Source organism: Hylobates moloch, unplaced genomic scaffold (genome assembly GCF_009828535.3).
Source record: "Hylobates moloch isolate HMO894 unplaced genomic scaffold, HMol_V3 SCAFFOLD_6, whole genome shotgun sequence".
In the NCBI taxonomy this organism is placed as follows: domain Eukaryota; kingdom Metazoa; phylum Chordata; class Mammalia; order Primates; family Hylobatidae; genus Hylobates; species Hylobates moloch.
The window spans coordinates 82,238,319-82,246,976 of NW_026652281.1; positions in this window are offsets into that span (position 1 = coordinate 82,238,319).

Consider the following 8,658-nt stretch of genomic DNA (forward strand, 5'->3'; position numbering starts at 1 on the left):
CCACTCCCCACTCCTAACTGTTAAGCTATTCTAATGCCAGGGTATGTTGGAATTTATTCATCTGTTGATGAATAAATAAACTGCGGAACAGTTCTAAACAATGAAATATCATATTAAAAAAAAACTGCTCTGGCTACAATAAGGAAACAGATTGTAGATGAAGATAGCATCAGGGAACCAGTAGAGAGGCTGTTGTGGTGCCTCCAGAAGGTATTGGGGTGATTTAGACAACAGGAGTATAAATAATCATGTGGAATTCTCTCCTGGAGCTCCCACCGCTATCTGCCTAAGTTCCACTAAAGAAGTAGAAATGTGACACTGATCATTTACAGATCATCTTCCTTGAGTTTACCTAAAAGAAGAGAAAACCTTCAAATGTCTGTGTAGCTATCATTGGTAGGAACCGTCATACTCCAGAGCCAAAACACCAAGAGTGTGGACCTGCTCTTCTAGGGCTCTGTTTTACTTATAGGACTCATATTAATTTTTTTCCAACAAAGTTTAAAAGTAAGTCCTGTGTGACATCATCCAGCCATGGAAATTCTGTTACTGAAATCTGAGCCTTGCCGGGCATAGTAGCTCACACCTGTAATCCCAGCACTTTGGGAAGTCGAGGCGTGTGGATCATTTGAGGTCAGGAATTCGAGACCAGCCTGATCAACATGGTGAAACCCTGTCTCTACTAAAACTACAAAAATTAGCTGGGTGTGGTGGCTTGTGCCTATAATCCCAGTTACTCAGGAGGCTGAGGCAAAAGTATTGCTTGAGCACAGGAGGCAGAGGTTGCAGTGAGCCCAGAGAGAGGCTCCATCTCAATAATAATGATAATAATAATAATAATAATAATAATAATAATAATAGCTGAGCCTCAAAGTCAAGGAGGAGGACTTTGCTTCTCAGTGTCATTTTTCTAAAGGGAGCCGGGAGCCAAGTGTATGGCTTCCTTCCCTTGTTGCCCACGGTCCTGAGCAGTTAGTGAGCCTGGCCAGGAAGGACTCAGGTGCCCACATCCTCTTCTAAACACAGCCAGAAGTCCATTAGGGTTGAGAATTATCACGTCATTTTCCATCACAAGATTTTTATCAAATCTATTTAAAAATTTTTGGTTTGATTAAAAAAACCTTTTGAAGTCCAAAAACAAGTTTCAAAAATCTAGTTGGTAAAATACAACGATGTCAAGATTGCAATGGGTAGGCGAAGTCCTGGGATTTGAGAGCAGGACGAGCGCATTCCTGGGCTGCGGTCCTGTCCTCTGGCTGTGGCCTTTCCGGGCTCCCAAGGCTGCGCAAAGGCTGCCATCCCAAGGCAAGGTGGGGGCTGCGGGGCCGCTCCTGGACGGAAGCGCGGCCTGCCTAGGCCTCTTTTTCTGTTGCTAGATGTGAGTCCAATCCCACTATGAAGGTCAGGTTCAAAAGGTTTGCCAAAGCAAAGCTGCAAACACTTCCACCTCAGAAGCACACCCCTGTATAAGAAAAACAAGGGTGTGTGTGTGTGTGTGTGTGTGTGTGTGTGTGTGTGTATCCATTTGAGAGCAAAGGAGCGAAGACGCGACGTTATGTGACAATTTAAGTGAACTGTACAATTCACCGTCCTCAATGCCTCCCGGCCGCCTTTTAACTGATCTGTGAGAACTCCGGCATGCCCCGGGCCGTGCCCCAGGGCGCCCCCAGAGCCCATCTCCCCAAAGTCCTGTAGCCAGGACGCTGTCACCAGGGCCGGCGCCTCTCGGGAGTTCCCACTCTGTGACTCCCTGGCCAGAGACCAGGAGCAGCCGGGCACAGGCCGCGCCCCCGCGTGTCCCCGCGGAGGTCATGAGGTCCCCACGGCCCAGGCCCCGTCCCTGGACAGCCCCGGGTGCCTCAGGAGCTCCGGCCGCAGCTCACCTGGGACCAGCCGCCCGTGGAGCCACCCCTCACCCAGCCGCCCCCAAGTTCCCGCAGGAGGAACTGGCAACAGACACTTCCAGCCCGCAGTCGCCGGGCGCACCGGCGCCGCACAGACTGGGACGCGCCCCGGGGCCGGGGCCGCGCTGGATCGGACCCGCCCAGACTCCCGCTCCTCCACCGCCGCCCCGCGGGGATCCCGGCGCGCTGTCCTCCCTTCCTGGGTGCCCGGGGCTGCGCTTCCCCGGAGGGCAGCACACCCCCAACTGCCCGATGCAAATTAAGGAGATTCCTATTCCGGAGGCTGAGGACACCTCTGGGGGTCATGGGAAGGTCAGACTGCTGTTGATTCTGGTGATGGCTTCAAGAGGTATTCAACTTCATCACATTTTGCAAGTTGAATATATGCGGTTATTGGTATTCCATTTTACCTCAATAAAGCTGCTTTAAAAAAATTCTGCACATGTTGTTTGGCAGACTTTGGGAAATAGAGGACTGTACATTTTTAGCCATTAGTATATTGGGTCAGAGGACAAGTCCATGTAAAATAGTTGTGTGTATTTCCAAATTACCACCTTAAGTGTTTGAGCTAATTTTTTTTTCTTTTTCCAGTAAGGAACCATGGCATCATTTTTTTCCACTGACTGGCTCAAGGATATTAAGTTTTTTTTTAATTCGCTTTTAAAATTCTTTAATTAATGCTAACCTAGTAGGCAAAAAAGAAAAAAAAAAGATGATCTGTTTTTTTCCATGACTTTCATGGTCAGTGAAGGTGAACATCTTTCCATATCTGTGAGGTGGTTTCCCATGACTATCATTACAAATAACCACAAACTTGGTGGCTTAAAACATCATCAATTTATTATCTTATGGTCTAGACGGATGGCTCATGCCTGTAATCCCAGCACTTTGGGAGGCTGCAGCAGGCAGATCACCTGAGGCCAGGAGTTCAAGACCAGCCTGACCAACATGGTGAAACCCCATCTCTACTAAAATTACAAAAATTAGTTAGGTGTGGTGGTGGGCACCTGTAGTCCTACCTACTCGGGAGGCGGAGGTGGGAAAGTCGCTTGAACTTGGGAGGTGGAGGTTGCAGTTAGCTGAGATCACACCACTGCACTCCAGCCTGGGCGATAGAGCAAGACCTTTTCTCAAAATAAATAAATAAACAAACAAATTTATGATCTTATGAACTTAGAGATCAGAAATCTGAAATTAGACTCAATAGGCTAAAATTAAGTTGTCCTCTAGGCTATGTTCCCCTTGGAGTCTCTGGAAAAGAGTTCTTTTTCTTTCCTCTTCTAGTCTATTGGAAGAACCCACATTCTTTCACTCCTGGTCCCTTTGCAGCTCCAAAGCCAGCAATGACCACCAGGTCCAGTCTTTCTCACATCACATCAGGCCAACTCTCTCCTGCATCCTTTCACTTCTAAGGACCCTTGTGATTTTGCTGCACCTACCAGGATAGTCAAAGATGATCTCCTCATCTCATGGTCAGCTGAACAGAACCATAATTTAGCCTGTAATCTTGACATGGACAATTAACAAGAAATTTAAGTTGTGAGAACTTTTAATTAGAGGGATATTACTCACTTGGAAACTGAAGCTCACAAAATTGCCAAACCACATGGCCAGTACGTAGGTATATGGAGTGTCAATTCAGACATGGTTTGGCCCCATAGATGCCATTCTGCGACTATCAGGAGTCCCTGACACACTGAAAACCCCTAATCCTGATCAAGGAAACCAAGCTTCAAGGGATGTGGGGAGCTGGAGACAGGTGAGATGCAGGGGGGTTGTTACCAAAGGCATGATCGGGCATGTGCCGCCCATGTTTCTTTGTAGGGTGGACTTGGTTGAGAGTAGGCAGCAGTGGTGTAACTGATGGCAGAGCAGACAGATCATCTGGGGTGAGCAACCACTGCCAGCTGTGCTTGGCTTGGCTCTTTCTGGGCTCTGGTGAGGGAGGTCTTGGTAGGAACTCCCACAAGGGTGGACCCTGGAGGCAGCGTCCAGGCTGGAGGATTTGGGGACACCCTGAGGATGAGACAGCAGCCCCAAAGCACACTCTAGGAGTAGCTCTGGCTCTGGCACTTTCTTGGAACTTCCCCTATACTTTGTGAACTTCACATAATTGTTTAACTGCTGAGAATAGGCCCCCAAATCTGGCCATAAACTGGCCCCAAAACTGACCAAAAACAAAATTTCTGCAACACTGTGACAAGTTCGTGATGGCCATGACACCCATGCTGAAGGTTGTGGGCTTACCGGAATAAGGGCAAGGAACACCTGGTCCACCCAGGGTGGAAAACTGCTTAAAGGCATTCCTAAACCACAAACAATGGCATGAGCGATCTGTACCTTAGGTACATGTTCATGCTGCAGATAACTAGCCAGAGCCCATCCCTTTGTTTCAGCCCATCCCTTTATTTCCCGTATGGAATACTTTTAGTTAATCTATAATCTGTAGAAACAATGCTTATCACTGGCTTGCTGTCAATAAATATTTGGGTAACTCTCTGCTCAGGGCTCTCAGCTCTGAAGGCTGTGAGTCCCCTGATTTCCCACTCCACATGCTATATTTCTGTGTGTGTATGTGTCTTTAATTCCTCTAGTACTGCTGGGTTAGGGTCTTCCTGACCAAGCTGGTCTTGGCAAGTGGCACCCAATGTGGGGACTCGAACCCAGGTCGAAGGATCACCAGAGCAAGGGTTGGAGAACGTGGAACTAAGTTGGAAGACACTTGAGTACTCTTAAGCAATCCCCATGGTGAGTAAGAAGGGGAGCTTGGAAGCATCAGGGTAACAATGGGACAAGTGTGGGCTCTGGTTTGTTCCACCTTGGAACACTCATGATGAGGAGGAAGGAAAGTATAACAAAGTAACAGAAGAGATGACAGAGCAGGTTTGTTTGCCAGCTAAAGCTAAAGCAGCAAAGGAGGGAGAGGTTCATCCTTGCCCTTCTGCACCCCCTCATTATTTTGGAGAAAAAGAGTGGCCTGACCCCCCAGATCTTTCTTTTCTGGTGGACACTGGGCGAAAAGTAGTTGCCCCAGTGACTGTTCGAGCGGCACCTTGAGCGACTGCTCTCAGTTCTATTCAGGCAGGAATTCAGAAAGCTAGACGAGAGGGTGATACAGAGGCTTGGCAGTTCCCTGTTAGAATACAGAGGGTGGAGCCAAGATGGCCGAATAGGAACAGCTCCGGTCTCCAGCTCCCAGCCCCAGCGACACAGAAGACTGGTGATTTCTGCATTTCTGCTTGAGGTACCGGTTTCATCTCACTAGGGAGTGCCTAACAGTGGGTGCAGGACAGACGGTGAAGCGCACTGTGCGCGAGCCGAAGCAGGGCGAGGCATTGCCTCACTCGGGAAGTGCAAGGGGTCAGGGAGTTCCCTTTCCTAGTCAAAGAAAGGGGAAACAGACGGCACCTGGAATATCGGGTCAGTCCCATCCTAATACTGCGCTTCTCCAACGGGCCTGGAAAACGGCACACTAGGAGATTGTGTCCCGCACCTGGCTCGGAGGGTCCTATGCCCACGGAGTCTCGCTGATTGCTAGCACAGCAGTCTGAGATCAAGCTGCAAGGCGGCAGCGAGGCTGGGGGAGGGGCGCCCGCCATTGCCCAGGCTTGCTTAGGTAAACAAAGCAGCCAGGAAGCTCGAACTGGGTGGAGCCCACCACAGCTCAAGGAGGCCTGCCTGCCTCTGTAGGCTCCACCTCTGGGGGCAGGGCACAGACAAACAAAAACTCAGCAAAGAACCTCCACAGACTTAAATGCCCCTGTCTGACTGACAGCTTTGAAGAGAGTAGTGGTTCTCCCAGCACGCAGCTGGAGATCTGAGAACAGACAGACTGCCTCCTAAAGTGGGTCCCTCACCCCTGAGCAGCCTAACTGGGAGGCACCCCCCCCAGTAGGGTCAGACTGACACCTCATTCAACCGGGTACTCCCCTGAGACAAAACTTTCAGAGGAACTATCAGACAGCTGAATTTGTGGTCTCACGAAAATCTGCTGTTCTGCAGCCACCGCTGCTGACACCCAGCCAAACAGGGTCTGGAGTGGACCTCTAGTAAACTCCAACAGACCTGCAGCTGAGGGTCCTTTCTGGTAGAAGGAAAACTAACAAACAGAAAGGACTTCAACACCAAAAACCCATCTGTACATCACCATCACCAAAGACAAAAAGTAGATAAAACCACAAAGATGGGGAAAAAACAGAGCAGAAAAACTGGAAACTCTAAACAACAGAGCACCTCTCCTCCTCCAAAGGAACGCAGTTCCTCACCAGCAACGGAACAAAGCTGGATGGAGGATGACTTTGATGAGTTGAGAGAAGAAGGCTTCAGACGATCAAACTACTCTGAGCTACGAGAGGAAATTCAAAACAATAGCAAAGAAGTTAAAAACTTTGAAAAAAAATTAGAAGGATGGATAACTAGAATAACCAATGGAGAGAAGGGCTTAAAGGAGCTGATGGAGCTGAAAGCCAAGTTTCGAGAACTACGCGAAGATTGCAGAAGCCTCAGTAGCAGATGCGATCAACTGGAAGAAAGGGTATCGCTGATGGAAGATGAAATGAATGAAATGAAGAGAGAAGGGAAGTTTAGAGAAAAAAGAATAAAAAGAAATGAACAAAGCCTCCAAGAAATTTGGGACTATGTGAAAAGACCAAACCTACGTCTGATTGGTGTACCTGAAAATGATGGGGAGAATGGAACCAAGTTGGAAAACACTCTGCAAGATATTATCCAGGAGAACTTCCCCAATCTAGCAAGGCAGGCCAGCATTCAGATTCAGGAAATACAGAGAACGCCACAAAGATACTCCTCGAGAAGGGCAACTCCAAGACACATAATTGTCAGATTCACCAAAGTTGAAATGAAGGAAAAAATGTTAAGGGCAGCCAGAGAGAAAGGTCGGGTTACCCACAAAGGGAAGCCCATCAGACTAACAGCTGATCTCTCAGCAGAAACTCTACAAGCCAGAAGAGAGTGGGGGCCGATATTCAACATTCTTAAAGAAAAGAATTTTCAACCCAGAATTTGCTATCCCGCCAAACTAAGCTTCATAAGTGAAGGAGAAATAAAATACTTTACAGACAAGCAAACGCTGAGTGATTTTGTCACCACCAGGCCTGCCCTAAAAGAGCTCCTGAAGGAAGCACTAAACATGGAAAGGAACAACCGGTTCCAGCCACTGCAAAAACATGCCAAATTGTAAAGACCATCGAGGCTAGGAAGAAACTATAGCAACTAACGAGCAAAATAACCAACTAACATCATAATGACAGGATCAGATTCACACATAACAATATTAACGTTAAATGTAAATGGGCTAAATGCTCCAATCAAAAGACACAGACTGGCAAACTGGATAAGGAGTCAGGACCCATCAGTGTGCTGTATTCAGGAAACCCATCTCACGTGCAGAGACACACATAGACTCAAAATAAAGGGATGGAGGAAGATCTATCAAGCAACTGGAAAACAAAAAAAGGCGGGGGTTGCAATCCTAGTCTCTGATAAAATAGACTTTAAACCAACAAAGATCATAAGAGACAAAGAAGGCCATTACATAATGGTAAAGGGATCAATTCAACAAGAAGAGCTAAATATCCTAAATATATATGCACCCAACACAGGAGCACCCAGATTCATAAAGCAAGTCCTCAGTGACCTACAAAGGGACTTAAACTCCCACACAATAATAATGGGAGACTTTAACACCCCACTGTCAGCATTAGACAGATCAACGAGACAGAAAGTTAACAAGGATATCCAGGAATTGAACTCAGCTCTGCACCAAGCAGACCTAATAGACATCTACAGAACTCTCCACCCCAAGTCAACAGAATATACATTTTTTTCAGCACCACACCACACCTATTCCAAAATTGACCACATAGTTGGAAGTAAAGCTCTCCTCAGCAAATGTAAAACAACAGAAATTATAACAAACTGTCTCTCAGACCACAGTGCAATCAAACTAGAACTCAGGATTAAGAAACTCACTCAAAACCGCTCAACTACATGGAAACTGAACAACCTGCTCCTGAATGACTATTGGGTACATAATGAAATGAAGGCAGAAATAAAGATGTTCTTTGAAACCAACGAGAACAAAGACACAACATACCAGAATCTCTGGGACACATTCAAAGCAGTGTGTAGAGGGAAATTTATAGCACTAAATGCCCACAAGAGAAAGCAGGAAAGATCCAAAATTGACACCCTAACATCACAATTAAAAGAATTAGAAAAGCAAGAGCAAACACATTCAAAAGCTAGCAGAAGGCTAGAAATAACTAAAATCAGAGCAGAACTGAAGGAAGTAGAGACACAAAAAACCCTTCAAAAAATTAATGAATCCAGGAGCTGGTTTTTTGAAAAGATCAACAAAATTGATGGACCGCTAGCAAGACTAATAAAGAAGAAAAGAGAGAAGAATCAAATAGATGCAATAAAAAACGAAAAAGGGGATATCACCACCGATCCCACAGAAATACAATCTACCATCAGAGAATACTACAAACACCTCTATGCAAATAAGCTAGAAAATCTAGAAGAAATGGATAAATTCCTCGACAAATACACCCTCCCAAGACTAAACCAGGAAGAAGTTGAATCTCTGAATAGACCAATAACAGCTTCTGAAATTGTGGCAATAATCAATAGCTTACCAACCAAAAAGAGTCCAGGACCTGATGGATTCACAGCTGAATTCTACCAGAGGTACAAGGAGGAACTGGTACCATTCCTTCTGAAAGTATTCCAA